The sequence below is a fragment of the Leucoraja erinacea genome, chromosome 28 (genome assembly GCF_028641065.1).
Source record: "Leucoraja erinacea ecotype New England chromosome 28, Leri_hhj_1, whole genome shotgun sequence".
Classification (NCBI taxonomy): Eukaryota; Metazoa; Chordata; class Chondrichthyes; order Rajiformes; family Rajidae; genus Leucoraja; species Leucoraja erinaceus.
In genome coordinates, this window is record NC_073404.1 from 10,802,340 (window position 1) to 10,818,495 (window position 16,156).

The following is a 16,156-nucleotide window of genomic DNA, read 5'->3' on the forward strand; positions in this document are numbered from 1 at the left end:
TTTCGTAATTGACCCAAAGCTCCATCTTCCACGAAGGTGAGAAGAGAAAGAGATTACTTTTCTCCAGAGTACACAGCCATAGTGGGTACCAAAAAGCTTTGTAGATCATCATGCTTTGAACGAAAGCTACTTTGGATCAAATAGTTATCCTGAAGGTTGTTCTGTTATCCAGTCACTTTTAACAGTCTCCAGTTTGTTCTCTTCCATTGCCTGAGAAAGGCCACAATTCCAAGTGTACATCTAATTCCATTCTCAAAGTCAGTATTTAATCTGCTTCATTACACTCAAAGTATACTTTCAATATTACCAACTTACTGTATTTTTACAAATTTTGTTTTGTCCTGAATCTTTTGCCAACTATTTTAAAAAGTCCCAATGACCAAGTTTGGTTGCAAATTAAAAATGAATATAAATTCTACTTTAAATTGTATTAGTAATGTTGAAACCACTAACATGCATATAAATTAGTGGGTTGCAGAGTAGGGCTTTTCTCAGCAGGGAAATGTGAATATTTTCCATTCCAGCATAATTCTTATTCTATTTAATGAACTTTTTAACAAACTTGTATAACTCCGAAAAGAACACAAAGTGCTGGAGTAACTCAAAGGCTTCAGGCAGCATCTCTGGAGGACATGGAATAGGTGATATTTGGGTTGGAACCCTTCTTCAGACTCATCACTCCAGCACTTTGTGTTTTTGTTTGTTCCTTGTGTGTATATTTTCTTGCATACTCCAAGTTCATTGTCATCTGATCAAACTACTATAGTATATTTTTTACGTAGAATAACTAGTCAAAAAAAATCACTTTCGAATTTGTCATTTATTTTCTATCTTTGTTAATTTCTTAGGAACTAATATTGCTTCAGCTTCTCCTGGCGGGGGAAAGCAAACAACTATTCCTGTTGAGTTGTCTAAGGCTGTTCAAAAGGGACAAGAAGACAGTTTAGAGGAGCACAGCACACACCTAAGAAAGCTTGCAGAAGATAGTGTTAAGCAGCGAGCAGCAAGTGTATTAGCCAAGTTTGAAGATATTTTAAAAACATCAAATGAGACATTGAGCCAGAAAGAAAAGAACTGTTCCACTAAATGCAACAAACTCCAAAAACAAAGCAAAATGAAATCATGTGAATGGAGCGGTCTGACAGAGGGGAAGATCATGAAGCCCCAAAATAGGAAAATTGTGCAGGCAGCAAAAGAGAACTCATTTGTGGGAGAGGTATTAGAAAGATCCACTTCAAATGAATCAAATGTGCAACTTAATGTTCAGGAAAATCCCTCAAAAAATAAATCTATTTTATCTAGTGCAACTGGTTGTGAGAATCAGCGGAAAACTAGAAGAGCAGAACATTTATCTTTACTTCAACCAAATTATAGACTGATAAATAGGTCGGTAAATATACTTTCTAAATGGACCCATCAAAAGAGAACGAATGTAAAAAAGATAAATATATGTGACTGGCAATGCAACCTTGTTACTCAGACTGGTGGAGCTTTTGACAAGACGTACAGTAAAAGATCCAGTAAAGATAAAGTACTTTTTCCAAAAGAATATAAAAATAAAATTACACGGTCCTGTGCTTCTAAAACAATAGCAAGAATTCGATTAAAAGAAAATGGACGAGGAGGAAAATGTTATAGCAGCCAGCTGCCCGCGACTCCCTCGTGGTGTGAGGGAGAACATAATACAAATTTAAAATATATCAGAGAGAAAGCACCTATTATACAGTTTGAATTATTATTACCGGATCAGTCCTCTTCCCCAGTGGAGATAGATCATATACAACACAGTGAAGATAATGTGGAAAATTCAATATCAGCCAAACATAAAGATAGCAATTTGAGAGCTGTCCCATACAACAAACATTCGGAACCAGTGGACAGACCACCTCAACTAGAAGAACATACAAACATAGACAAAATTAATCCAGCTGTCAATATAAATAATGGTGTTCTTATCGTAAAGAAAGGATCAGGGGATAATTCTACTGATATGAAAAAAGTAATCTCTAACACAAAAATGAAAAAAAACAGCTCAGAAGGTGAGAAATGTAACTCCTAGATGCTGATTAATTTGTTATACTATTCAATATTTTAAAATCTCAAAGCTATTTTAAATGTGTTACTGGGGGGGGTCTTAGATTTAGAAAAATATTAGCTTGATATGGTCATTTTTTTCTAAGGGCATGGCTAACTTTTGAAGATGAATTACCAATCTAAATGGTTCCAAACTTTATGTTCTCTAAAGAAAGAGAGTAAAACATAGTTATATGCTTAGTCACACATGGTTACACCATCATTTCCATCATGCAAGGTGGCAACTCTATATTGAGATGTATTCAAGATCATGCCAGGAGCCATGCCATGTGCAGCTAAAAATGAAACACTTACGTGGACTAGTAATGCAGGACTAAGTAGAGGATGCAGCATCTAATAAACATATCTAGGCAATGCCAAACTTAAAAATCACACCAATCCTTTGCATGCCTTTGGTAGATATGTGCACATATTCATCTTCAGTGAAAAGGATAACTTCATGCAGATATGCTATGTAGTTAATACATAATGGTCTCATCCTGAAGCTCCTGCTATCAGAGAAACTAGTCTTTAGCTAATTTTATTCCATGTGATAACAAGAATCACTAAGATGGATACAGTAAAGACTGGAGCCCAGCAACACGGTGAACAGTATGTTCACAATTGGATAAAACTAAAAGAGAAGGCACTTAACATTGCAAAGATTAGTTGGAAGTCATAGGATTGTGAAGCTTTTTAAAGAACAACAGAAGGTAACTAGAAAGGACATACGGGGAGAAAAGATGAAATACGACGGTAAGCAAGCCAATAATATAAAAGAGGATAGCAAGAGTTTATTCAGATATATAAAAAGTAAGGAAGACACGAGTGGACGTTAGACTGCTGGAGGATGATGCAGGAGAAGTGATAATGGGGAATGAAGAAACGGCAAAGAATTTGAATAACCTTTTTGTATTAGTCTACACAGTGGAAAACACCAGCAACTTGCCTGAAATTCAAGAGAGTCAGGGTGGAAGTTAGTGGAGTGGTTATTACTAAGGAGAAGGTGCTTGGGAAACTGAAAGGTCTAAAGTGGATAAGTCACCTGGACTGGATGGACTGCACCCCAGGGTTCTGAATGAGGTGGCTTTAGAGATTGTGGAGGCATTAGTAGTGATATTTCAAGAATCACGAGTCAGGAATGGCTCCAGACGATTGGAAAACTGCAAATATTACCCTGCTGTACAAGAAGGAAGCAAAGCAGAAGAGTGGAAACTATATGTTTAAGAGGGAACTGCAGATGCTGGAGAATCGAAGGTTACACAAAAAAGCTGGAGAAACTCAGCGGGAGCAGCAGCATCTATGGAGCGAATATAGGCAACGTTTCGGGCCGAAACCCTTCTTCAGACTGATCGGGGGCGGGGGTGGGTGGGGACAAGAAAGGGAAAAGGAGGAGTAGGCAGAAGGCTGGGGGATGGGAGGAGACAGCAGGGGGGCTAAGGAAGGGGAGGAGACAGCAAGGACTAACAAAATTGGGAGAATTCGATGTTCATGCCCCCGGGGTGCAGACTCCCCAAACGGAATATGAGGTGCTGTTCCTCCAATTTCTGGTGCTGCTCGCTGTGGCCATGGAGGAGACCCAGGACAGAGAGGGCGGAGTGGGAGGGGGAGTTGAAGTGCTGAGCTACCGGGAGGTCAGCTTGGTTATTGCGGACCGAGCGGAGGTGTTCGGCGAAACGATCGCCCAAACTCCGCTTGGTCTCACCGATATAGATCTGCTGACATCTAGAGCAGCGGACGCAATAGATGAGGTTGGAAGAGATGCAGGTAAACCTCTGTGGCACCTGGAACGATTGCTTGGGTCCTTGAACGGAGTCGAGGGGGGAGGTAAAGGGACAAGTTGAATCTCTTGCGGTTGCAAGGGAAAGTGCCCGGGGAGGGGGTGAACCGAGAGGGAAGGGAAGAATTGACAAGGGAGTTATGGAGGGAGCGGTCTTTGCGGAAGGCAGATATGGGGGGAGATGGGAAGATGTGGCGAGTTGTGGGGTCACGTTGGAGGTGGCGAAACTGACGGAGGATTACTTTTTGTATGTGACGGCTGGTGGGGTGAAAGGTGAGGACTAGGGGGACTCGGCCCTTGTTGCGAGTGCGGGGATGGGGAGAGAGAGCAGTGTTGCGGGGTATGGAAGAGACCCTGGTGCAAGCCTCATTTATGGTGGAGGAGGGGAACCCCCGTTCCTGAATAGTGAGGACATTTCAGATGTCCTGGTGTGGAACGCCTCATCTGTGGAGCAGATGCGGCGTAGACGGAGGAATTGGGAGTAGGGGATGGAGTCCTTACAGGAAGCAGGGTGGGAAGAAGTGTAGTGGGAAGAGTGGAAACTATAGCCCAGTTGGCCTGACTTCAGTGGTTGGTAAGATTTGAGTCCATTATAATGGATGAGGTTACGGAGTACTTAGAAGTTCATGATTAAATAGGACAAAGTCAGCCTGGTTTTGTGAAGGAGATTTTGCGTGATAAACCTGCTGGAATTCTTTGAGGAAGGAAATACCAGAAAGAGAAAGGAGAGTCAGTGAATGTTGTTTACCTAGACCAGGGGTGGGGAACCTGCGGCCTTAAGGCCGCATGCGTCCTTCTCGGCCATTAAGTGCGGCCTTTTGAATGAATCCAAATTTTGTAAAACAAATCCTTTTATTTTTATTAATATGTTTTAGTTCGTCTTATATTATTTTTATTTTTATCTTAAAATGAACGTATTTAAAATACCAAAGAGTAAAAGAAGATTCAACAAAATAATCCTCCCCGACTGACGGCCACAATTAAAACATTAGTAAGTCATGAAGGCTATTTTATTGCCACAAAGAGTTACTCGCTTTGGACACTCTTACGGGTAGAACACGAGGAATAGATTTCTTCAATAACTTCCAAGATAAATGTCGTGAAGTATATCTAATTGAAGTTTCTTGGATGCGGCCTTATTAGATTGCAGCTAACTTAATGTGGCATTCCAACATGAAAAGGTTCCCCACCCCTGACCTAGACTTTCAAAAAGCCTTTGATTAGGTGAGGCTGCAGAGTTGCTACTCTTCACGCTGTATATTAATGATTTGGATGAGGGGATTGAAGGCTTTGTGGCCAAGTTTACAAGTTTAGATAGGTGGAGGGGCAGGTAGTGTAGAGAAAGCAGGGACTCTGCAGAAGGACTTGGACAGTTTGGGAGAGTGGGCAGAGAAGAGGCAGATGGAATACAGCGTAGCAAAGTGTGGAGTCATGCATTTTGGTAGTAGGAATAAAGGCGTAGACTATTTTCTAAATGTGAAGATAATCCAGAAATCGGAGGTGCAAAGGGACTTCGGAGTGCTGGTGCACGATTCCCAAAAGGTTAATTTGCAAGTCAAATCGGTAATAAGAAGGCAAAAGCAATGCTAACACTTATTTCAAGGGGACTAGAATATAAAACCAGGAATGTAATTCTGAGGCTCCATAAGGTGCTGGTCAGGCCGCATTTGCAATAAGTGAGCTCTCAGCAACTAGCCTTTCCTCCAATTTTTCTATGACCTTTGGAAATTTTTGTTGGTGTTTATCAACATGAGGACCGAAGTTTTGTCAATGAAAGTTAAATAAACAATTATGAGACTGAAAAACAAGAATAAAACTGTTAGAGACATCAGCCAAACATTTGGCTTACCAATATCAACTGTTTGGAACATCATTAAGAAGAAAGAGAGCACTGGTGAGCTTACTCATTGCAAAGGGGCTGGCAGGCCAAGGAAGACCTCCACAGCTGATGACAGAAGAATTCTCTCTATAATAAAGAAAAATCCCCAACACCTGTCAGCAGATCAGAAACACTCCTCAGGAGTCAGGTGTGGATTTGTCAATGACCACTGTCCGTAGAAGACATCACGAACAGAAATACAGAAGCTACACTTCAAGATGCAAACCACTGGTTAGCCGCAAAAATAGGATTTCCAGGTTACAGTTTGCCAAGATGTACTTAAGAGCAACCACAGTTCTGGAAAAAGGTATTGTGGACAGATGAGACGCAGATTAACATCAGAGTGATGGCAAGAGCAAAGTATGGAGGAGAGAGGGAACTGCCCAAGATCCAAAGCATACCACCTCATGTGTGAAACGTGGTGGTGGGGGTATTACTTTCATTGATGATACAACTGCTAATGGTCGTAGCATAATTCATTCTGAAGTGTATAGACACACCCCATCTGTTCAAGTTCAAACGAATGCCTCAAAACATTGGCGGGCGGTTCATTCTACAGCAGGACAATGATCCCAAACATACTGCTAAAGCAACAAAGGAGTTTTTCAAAACTTATAAAATGGTCAATTCTTGAGTGGCCAAGTCAATCACCCGATCTGAACCCAATTGAGCATGCCTTTTGTATGCTGAAATGAAAACTAAAGGGGACTAGCCCTCAAAACAAGCATAAGCTAAAGATGGCTGCAATAAAGGCCTGGCAGAGCATCATCAGAGAAGACACCCAGCAACTGGTGATGTCCATGAATCGCAGACTTCAAGCAGTCAGTGCATGCAAAGGATATGCAACAAAATACTAAACATGACTACTTTCATTTACATGACATTGCTGTGTCCCAAACACCTGGAATGGGGGACTATGTATAAACACTGTTGTAATTTTTACATGGTGAAACCAAAATGTATAAAAATAGCCTTTATTAAAATCTGACAATGTGCACTTCAACCACATGTGATTTTTTCTATTACAAATTCCATTACTAGAATGTTGCCTGGGTTTCAGCAACTAAGTTACAGAGAAAGGTTGAACAAGTTAGGTCTTTATTCCTTGGAGCACAGAAGGTTAAGGGGGGACTTGATAGAGGTCTTTAAAATGATGAGAGGGATAGACAGAGTTGACGTGGATAAGCTTTTCCCACTGAGAGTAGGGAAGATTCAAACAAGAGGACATGACTTGAGAATTAAGGGACAGAAGTTTAGGGGTAACATGAGGGGGAACTTCTTTACTCAGAGAGTGGTAGCTGTGTGGAATGAGCTTCCTGTGGAGGTGGTGGAGGCAGGTTCGATTTTAACATTTAAAAATGAATTGGATAGTTATATGGACAGGAAAGGAATGGAGGGTTATGGTCTGAGTGCAGGTAGATGGGACTAGGGGAGAATAAGTGTTCGGCACGGACTAGAAGGGCCGAGATGGCCTGTTTCCGTGCTGTAATTGTTATATGGTTAAATCTCAAATTGTGGAGTACAGAGGCAAATAAATGAATGATCGGTCTTTGTCCCAAACATTATGGAGGGCACTGTATGTATCTTTTCCCCTCTGTTAAGCTTCAGAGTTGCTGGTGTAATTCTAAACATTATTGATCCTTGCCTCATGTCTACTACTTAAGTAACATGATTACTATCCTATCTTACCCTTAAATTATAATGACCTGCATTTTATGTCATTTGCCTTTGAGAGAACATGACCTTTTGTTAGCGCATTAAATTTAAACCTGGTAAATAGAATCCATGCTAGATTAGAAGTCCCGTAAATAGAACTTTTACTCTGTATTCTTATAACATTATCTTTTTTTAAGGATTAAAAGTACACAGATCATGGAAAGGCAGTGCTAACAGAAGATCATACGCAAGAAACAAATGGAGAGAAAAAGGGACTGATCCCCATGATGTAAGGCAATCAACTAAGCAACAAAAGAACACAGTATTCATTCAAAGGCTGTGCATTTGATATAATTTGCATTAATACACAAGTATTTAATGTTTATTTTGAAAGTAATCTATTTTTACAACTGTAACTAATAAATGCTACTGCACCTTTTCTGAAATCGTATTTTAGCAGGGTTCCATGAATAGAATTTGCTCTCCCATGTGTCCCACAGGTAATCAATCATACTGCTTACACATTGATTATCAGCAGGCATTTAGTTTATTTTGAGCAACTCAGTGAAGTCTAATTATGTTCATGTCTAGAGCATGTACAAGTTGTCTAAAGGGCCTGTCCCACTTTCACGACCTAATTCACGACCTCTGCCGTGTTTGCCCTTGACTTATAATTGCAGCATGGTCGTCACGAGGTCGTAGGTAGGTTGTGATGCTAGTCGTAGGTACACGTGGGCATCAAGTAGGTCGGGGCGTTTTTTCAACATGATGAAAAATGTCCATGAGTAAAAAAGGTCGTAAATTAGTTTGTGAAAGTGGGACAGGCTCTTTGGGAACAAAAGTGCAAATGCTGAATGATTTTCTCTCTTATTGTAAAGAACTGAGCTGAATTACAGCAGTCTAACTGTGATTGGTGTTAACTAACAGTGATCTCCTTGCTCTGTAAGCCCCATCTACAATGTGACATTTTTGTACTTTTAACATTTTCAATATTTTTACCTGCTTCCTCAGTAAATATTCAATGACCACTGAATCAATATTCTCTACGATTCCTTCTGCCATATGTGAAAAGCTAATGGTAGAGTAATGGTTAGAGAGAGAAAAAGAAAGAGAGAGAGATACAGCACGGAAACAGGCCCTTTACCCCTTTGAGTCTACACTGACCTACAAACACCTGTTTTTTTTTTAACCTTAAACCTGCTTTAATCCCTTTTTTTTTCTCCCCACATTTTCATCGATTTTCTTCAGAATCTATCACACACATATACACTATGGCCAATTAGCCTGCAAAATTAACCTATAAAGATTGGATCAACTGGAGTTTAGAAGGATGAGAGTGGATCTTATAGAAACATATAAAATTCTTAACGGATTTGACAGGCTAAATGCAGGAAAAATGTTCCCGATGTTGGGGGAGTCCAGAACCAGGGGGTCACAGACAGTTTAAGAACAAGGGTTAGGCCATTTCGGACTGAGATGAGGAAAAACATTTTCACCCAGTTGTGAATCTGCAGAATTCTCTGCCACAGAAGGTAGTGAAGGCCAATTCACTGGATGTTTTCAAGAGAGAGTTATGGGCCTGTCCCACTTAGGTGACTTTTTAGGCGACAGCAGGAGACTATGCAGTCGCCATATGGTTGCCACAGGTTCGCGGGTGGTTGCCGTGGAATCACGTTCATGGACGTCAGGAGTTCCCGCATTCTGGGAACTAGTCGCGGCCTCATTATTGTCGAAAATGTTGAAAAATTAGCGGCGACTAGAGTGAAGCCGCCATGGAGAGTAGCGAGAATTCTCTTGCCGTAGGTGGGTCGCCAGGAGGTTCTAGTGGATTGCCAGGTGGTTGAAGGTTCTCGTTCATTGTAGCCGATGCTGACTGGTGAATTTCATTGGCTCATTGGGGAGAAGAAAATGTAAGCAATTGTTTTCAGAACCAAGGATAACCGACCAGTAATGTTAAATGTCCGCCAAGCTTCACAGCCGTGTATCTTTGGCTTCTTAACAGTTGTCCACTCCTTCTCCCTCCTTCATCCCCCTTCTCACCCCTCCCCCTTTTAAAGGACTTAAGGGCCTGTCCCACTATGGCGACCTAATTTGCGAGTTTAAGAGGGTTTGCGCTCGCCACAAGCTCGCAGCATGGTCGACACGTGGTCGTAGGTGGTCACTGGTATCTCTCCTTCATAGTCAAGAGGAATTCCCGCATAATGGTTACTGCACGCGGCCTCGGTTTGGTCGCGGAAGATTTTTCAACAAGCTGAAACATTTTCTGCGAGTAAAAATTAGTCGGCATGGAGAAAATCGATACTTTTGAACTCGTAGTGCAGTGGTAGTGGGGTTGCCATGTCGTTGTAGGTATTCGACGTAGCCGTAGGTAATCTCCTTTGCTGACTGGGCATTTTAATTGGCTCATTGGGGGAAAAAAATGTAAGCACGAGTTTTCAGAACCAAGGAAAACAGACCGGTAATGTTAAGTGCCCGCTAAACTTCACAACTGTATATCTCTGGTTTATTATAAGTTGTCTGGCTTCTTAAAAGTGTCTCCACTCCTTCTTCACCCCACTTCTCTCCCCTTCTCTCACCTTGGCTTTGCACCGTGTGAATTTCAGACAGCGCTCCTCTGCTTTCCCTGGCTCCTGCCATCGCAATGTGTTTGTGTGTGTGTGTTCAGCTCTGCCGGTTGATCCAGCTCGCAGTTTTTCAGGCGAGTGCCCCCGAGCTTGAAGGTCGCAGAAAGTTTGCTGAAAAGTCGCGTAAGTGGGACAGGCCCTTTACCATACCACGTGCTTTACCCGTCTTAATTACGCGCCAACCTTCCTGTTCATCGCGGTGTGTGTCTGTATCTCATTGGCTTTGCACCGTGTGAATTTCACTCAGGCAGCGCTCTCTCCACTTGCCCTGTCCCCCGCCAGCATAACTGACTGGTGAAGGAAGCGATGTGTGTGTGTTCTACTCTGAAAGTCACCATTCCAGTTGCTGGTTTTTCAGGCGACTGCTGGCAGTCACCTCGCTGGCTGTCACCAGAAAAGTCGCCTAAGTAGGTATAGCTCTTAGGGCAAACAGAATAAAGGGATATGGGGAGAAAGCAGGAATGGGGTACTTATTTTGGATAATCAGCCATGATCATATTGAAGGGCTCGAAGGGCCGAATGGCCTTTTCCTGCACCTATTTTCTGTGTTTCTAAACCTGCATGTTTTAGGGATGTGGGAATAAACCGGAGTATTTGGAAGAAACCCACACGTCACAGGAAGAACGTACAAAATCCACACAGACATCAGGATTGAACCGGCTCACCGGCACAAGAAGCAGGAGTAGCACCACCGATACCTAGATTAGCTGTAGATGCAGCTTCTGATTTTACATGATCTAATCAGCTGTCAGAGTTTAAATCATATCACTAATGCAGGTTTATTAAGACATTTTTAAAAATTGAATGCTGATATACAAATTTATTTAAAGTAGTATAACAAAATTTACAACATATCACTGGATAAAATCATTTATTAAACTTTGCATAAATACAGAATTCCTAATTGATTTTGTTTCTGAAATATTGATATACATGGAAAAAAAAAGTATATCCTTATGTGTGGTTCACCTATTATTTCAGGGGAAGAATGAAAGACTACAGCCGTGCCAATGTGGATTATACTGTGCTACCTGTGGTGTTGAACTAATACAAAATGCTACAGGTAAATATCGTTATTGTTCAGTCTTTATCTTGATATTTCTGTACTGCTATATATATCACAAAAAAATATGTGAAAGTGGGTCTTCATTCCCCAAATTGTGTCATTATGTGACAATACTGAATGTCCTACCTGATTTTAGAATAAACTACAAAAAATTGTAATGTTGATATTTAATTAATATAATCATTAGGCATATTCATTTCTAGTGGAAGAGACATGTTTATTAGCTTTTTTTCATAGAAACATTTTATACCTTCATGTTGATAACCAGCTGCATCCTTCCCAACCATCATTCTACAGCGAGGAACAGGTTATGAGCAATTTATTACCCAACGAAGATGATCCAGGGATTGGAACTATTTGACAGTCTCTCACACCCATTGGGAGACTTGCTGATTGCCCTTTATCAGTCTGGTGGATTAACTTCCTGGAACTTCTACATACTTGGGCCAAAGCAAGCAAATGTATTTGCATACTCTCCTAGCACTACTAATACAATCTCTGTGCCTTCTTTTTCTCTCTTTCTATCTCTCTCGCTATGTCTTTGGCTTTGTCCCTCTCGCACTGTACATCTCTGTCTCTTTTTCACTGTCTCTGTCCCTCTGCCCCTCTCGCTCTCTGCCCCTCTTGCCCGCTGCGCTCACTCGCCCGCCATAGAATGCATGTTGATATTTATGCTCCAGTTGAGCTTCTGAGCATTGGCGACTCCATTATCTTAATGGTTGGTGACTTGAAGATGAATATGAAGGGTAGGGGTCATTATGAAGCACTTGCTATTCTATTCGTCACTTACAAGTCCATACTTAGGTGTTGTCTAGGTCCGTCCACAGATGCACCTGACCTGTTGAATTCCTCTAGCACTTTGTGCTGTGTTCAGGAGACATTAAGATGCCTGATTCTTTTGATAAATGTTTTGATAAAACTTAACACTAGTTGAGTAGAGCAGGAGAGTTCTTCAAAACGCTCGAGATCATAATTTATCCATTAACACTGATTAGTCATCCAATTCTATTTTAAGACTTGGCTATGTGTAAATTGTCTGCTGCATTTCCTCGTAATGTTTCAGAGATTTTAAATGAAGTGTTTAACCACTACGTATGCATTGTGTTTTTCTTGTAACATCTCTTGCCATGGAGACACAAAAATCAGATCAAATCTATCTGCAACAATATCAGTTGAACTTCATTCCTGCAAGTTTTGATGGATCATAATTAAATTAACGTTGAAATATTTTGACAACGTAAAAATAGTGAGAACATTGAACAACAAAGTGAATTAAGCATAAAGAGGCAAACTTTCAAATGAAATTCCTTTATTCACTTGTATTATTTCAAGAGGAGTTTGGGGAAAAGCATTAGCATGAAATGAAGGAAACCTTTTATTAAGACCAATTTTTTCTGGTAGTGTACTTTAATGATTAGTTCTGCAAACACACATTATTAGATTGTTAGTGTCATTAACTTGATCTATGTGCACACACCAAGTGATGCTTTAAGTACTTTAACAGAGCTGAGGTCTATTTTCAGATTTGTTGGTAAAAGCAGCCTGTCACACAGATGATATTACCAAACTGAGGAAAGTCATCCAAAGTGCAAACAAAAAATTCAATCTTCGGAAACAATGCAGCTGCAGCTGCCAGACTGAAACAATTTCCACCAAAGACTCTAGTAAAACTTTGTTAGTTATTGACGATGAAAGAGGCATTTCTTACCTTAAGAAAACCATGCAGGCTTATGAAACCTCAGTGACGAGCCAAGGTAAGAATATAGTCAAGACCCATTATTAAATAATTGAGTTCCTGGGGTTTTTTGCACTCTTGCCATTTCAATGGCTAACACATTTATGCTACATTCTTGTCTTTGCTTCAACTGCACTCTATTAAGTAGAGTTATTACTGTGTTAGAATAACACAATCAGAATTTATTATTATAAAGCACTAATAGTGCACTAACAATTGCATAGAGAGGAAATTAAGAGCCTTGATAACTCACAGTAATGCACCTTTTGGGGTTTAAATTTTACTGGATTAGCAACGCTGTTGATTGCAATGGAGATGTATCAGGATCAAAGCAAAAATATGAATTATGCAAATTTCACCATATCTACGAATCCAGCTTTAAATGGAGATCTAAATGTGCACGCTTCTCTAGCCCCTTATGCACTCTCCCTCTCTCCATTGGTAATAAAATCATGCCATCTGAAATCTCCAAAATAAACTCCGGATTAGTTATTTCTCTTTAGATTTTCAGGATTCTCCTCAAGCTTATATCTCTCTGACATGTGCCTGAAAACATACTCCATTCTTGGGCTAAGTCTCCAGTTAACACACTGGAAAGTGAGGACAAAAGATATATCTGTCTTCCAACTTTAAGATAAATTCCTGCCATCACACAAGGTTATGAGCAATCCTTAGACCTAGGTGCACTCTGCCAAAGAAGGCATGTCATCAAAGGAATTGTGTAGTTTGTCCTTGAATGATTTCAACAAAATTGTTCGAATAGTTGGATATCTAATGCAGTTGAAAAGTAACATTATCCACTCTAGATGGCCTTTCTCGGACTTACACCATGTATTCTGGTCCCATAATCATCATAACTAGTATAGTAGCATTAATTATTATCACAGTGAATAATTATTGAGATACTTTAGTATTATCAAATCCTGCTCTCTTTTGCCAAGAAAACTCACTTCCAGAATAATCCTGAAATGAAATTCTCAACTTCCCCACTTAAAATTGTATTCATAAGTCCCACTATCCTGGTGGCTACAGTGACACTTCCAACAGGAAATGCAAGTCACTAAGAATGAGGACATCCAGTTGACTGCCTCTCATCCCTTCCCTCAAATCTCCATTCCAATCCTCTTACAGAGTTCTTCTCTGCCCTGGCACTGAAGGGAAATCTTTCCATATTTCTCCACCATTAAGCTCAATCTCCCCAGTTAGGTCAAAGGGTATTTTCCATGGTGTATGACCTTTGTTTAATTGGCCCTTATAAATTAATCCTAGTGTGTAGAACAGTTATAGAATATGGGGACAGTTAATGGGACTGTGGGGAGAATCAAATATGATTAGTGTAGAATTAGTATAAATGGTCGCTCAATGTAAGCGTGAACTTGGTGGGCCAAATGGCCTGTTCTCGTGCTTTATGACCACACCACAGAGGATCGCTGATGCTCTTTGAACTATAAGATATGTACTGGATTTGAGGTCTTGATCTTCAAATAGTCATTCCTCAGGTATTTAAAGGTGGTGCTAGCCAATGAAGGCAAAGATAAATTCCATCAAAGATATCTCCCCTATTTTGTGGATGGGGGTCAGAAAATGTGGGAAGGTGTCCATGTTTTCCAAGATGTCAAGTGTTGTTTATTATCAAATGCATGAGTACTGTGAGGTACAGCCTGAATGAAAATATTGCTTCCAGCAACATCACAGGCACATAGATGGAGGCAAACGAACAAAAAGATAAATTATACATATAATTGCACTTAAAATTCTGCAAGTTCGTGAGTGACTGTGACATAAATTGAACCAGATCTCATTTGTCCTGTGGATTAGCTGCACTCCACTCCAGCAGGAAAATTATTGGAGGTGAGGTGATGCACTGAACCACAAAGATGAGAGAAGTATTCGGGCAATGTTAAAGCTTGCCTTAATTGAGATTGATTCTGTTGTGGACTCAGCTGATTAGGATCATTATTTGTACGCTGTCATTATGCGACACAAAATACAGATTAATTTCTTGGGCTGGCCAAATTTATGTAGGATGCTTTTGATTCCTTCCTGATTGATGGAATCAAAGATTTTTGTGAGGTCACAAAAAGCCGCCATATGGTTAATAATGTTCTCCGAATTGCTGCACAATGAAGATGTCTGATGCATCCACACTAAGATTCAAAAAGCTGCTGTTCAGGGAAAATATTGGACGGTCCCCTACCATGACTCTCCCCCATGACGGATAACAGAGGGATCCATTTGTAATGACAAAAAAATCAGATATGTCCCTTTCTTGAAGATGGTCATGAGTGTAGTGTCTCTGAAGACCCCTGATATTCCTTCTCTTCTCAGACATAGGAAACTAGGCTGTAAAATTGAGCTCCTCTCTGAGGTTTTAGAACTTTTGCAGGGATATTTCCAGATCCCGAGGATTTCTTGTTTCTTGATTGCCAATGACCATTTTAATTCTTCATGGACATGAAGGTGGCAAAACCATCAGCTATCCTCTCTATGCTTGCAGATCTACTCTGCCTCCTAGTCTACCAAGCCTTAATCTGAAAATTCTCATCCTTATTTCCATGGGCACTTACCTCCCTGTGTCCACATTTTCCTTCAGTCCTCCAAGATTTTTCACTATACGTGAATTTAAACTTTCCATAATTAATTATCATATTGTAAATTGCTTAGAATTCTGGAATTACCTTCCTAAACTTATCCAGCTCTCTTTCCTCCTGAAAATCAACTTTCAAAGCAAGATATTAAATGTCTGTTCAAATATGTGACTCCGTGTCAAAATTTGTATGCTTACATTTTTACGTAGTCAGTTGGGATTTTTCCCCTTATTACCGGTGCCATATAAATACAAATCACTGTTGGATTAGAAATAACTTCAATTTTAGGAAAATAAAATTGGTATTGGACTGTATTTTACTTGAGTTTTTAAACCAAATTGTTACAAATTTTGTATTACATTTTTTTCTTGACATCTTTGTAAAATGAATGTGCATCTTATTTGGATGCACTGCACGAACAAAGGTACATAGAAACATAGAAACATAGAAAGTAGGTGCAGGAGTAGGCCATTCGGCCCTTCGAGCCTGCACCGCCATTCGATATGATCATGGCTGATCATCCAACTCAGTATCCCATCCCTGCCTTCTCTCCATACCCCCTGATCCCTTTAGCCACAAGGGCCACATCTAACTCCCTCTTAAATATAGCCAATGAACTGGCCTCAACTACCTTCTGTGGCAGAGAATTCCACAGATTCATCACTCTCTGTGTAAAAAATGATTTTCTCATCTCGGACCTAAAAGACTTCCCTCTTATCCTTAAATTGTGACCCCCTAGTTCTGGACTTCCCCAA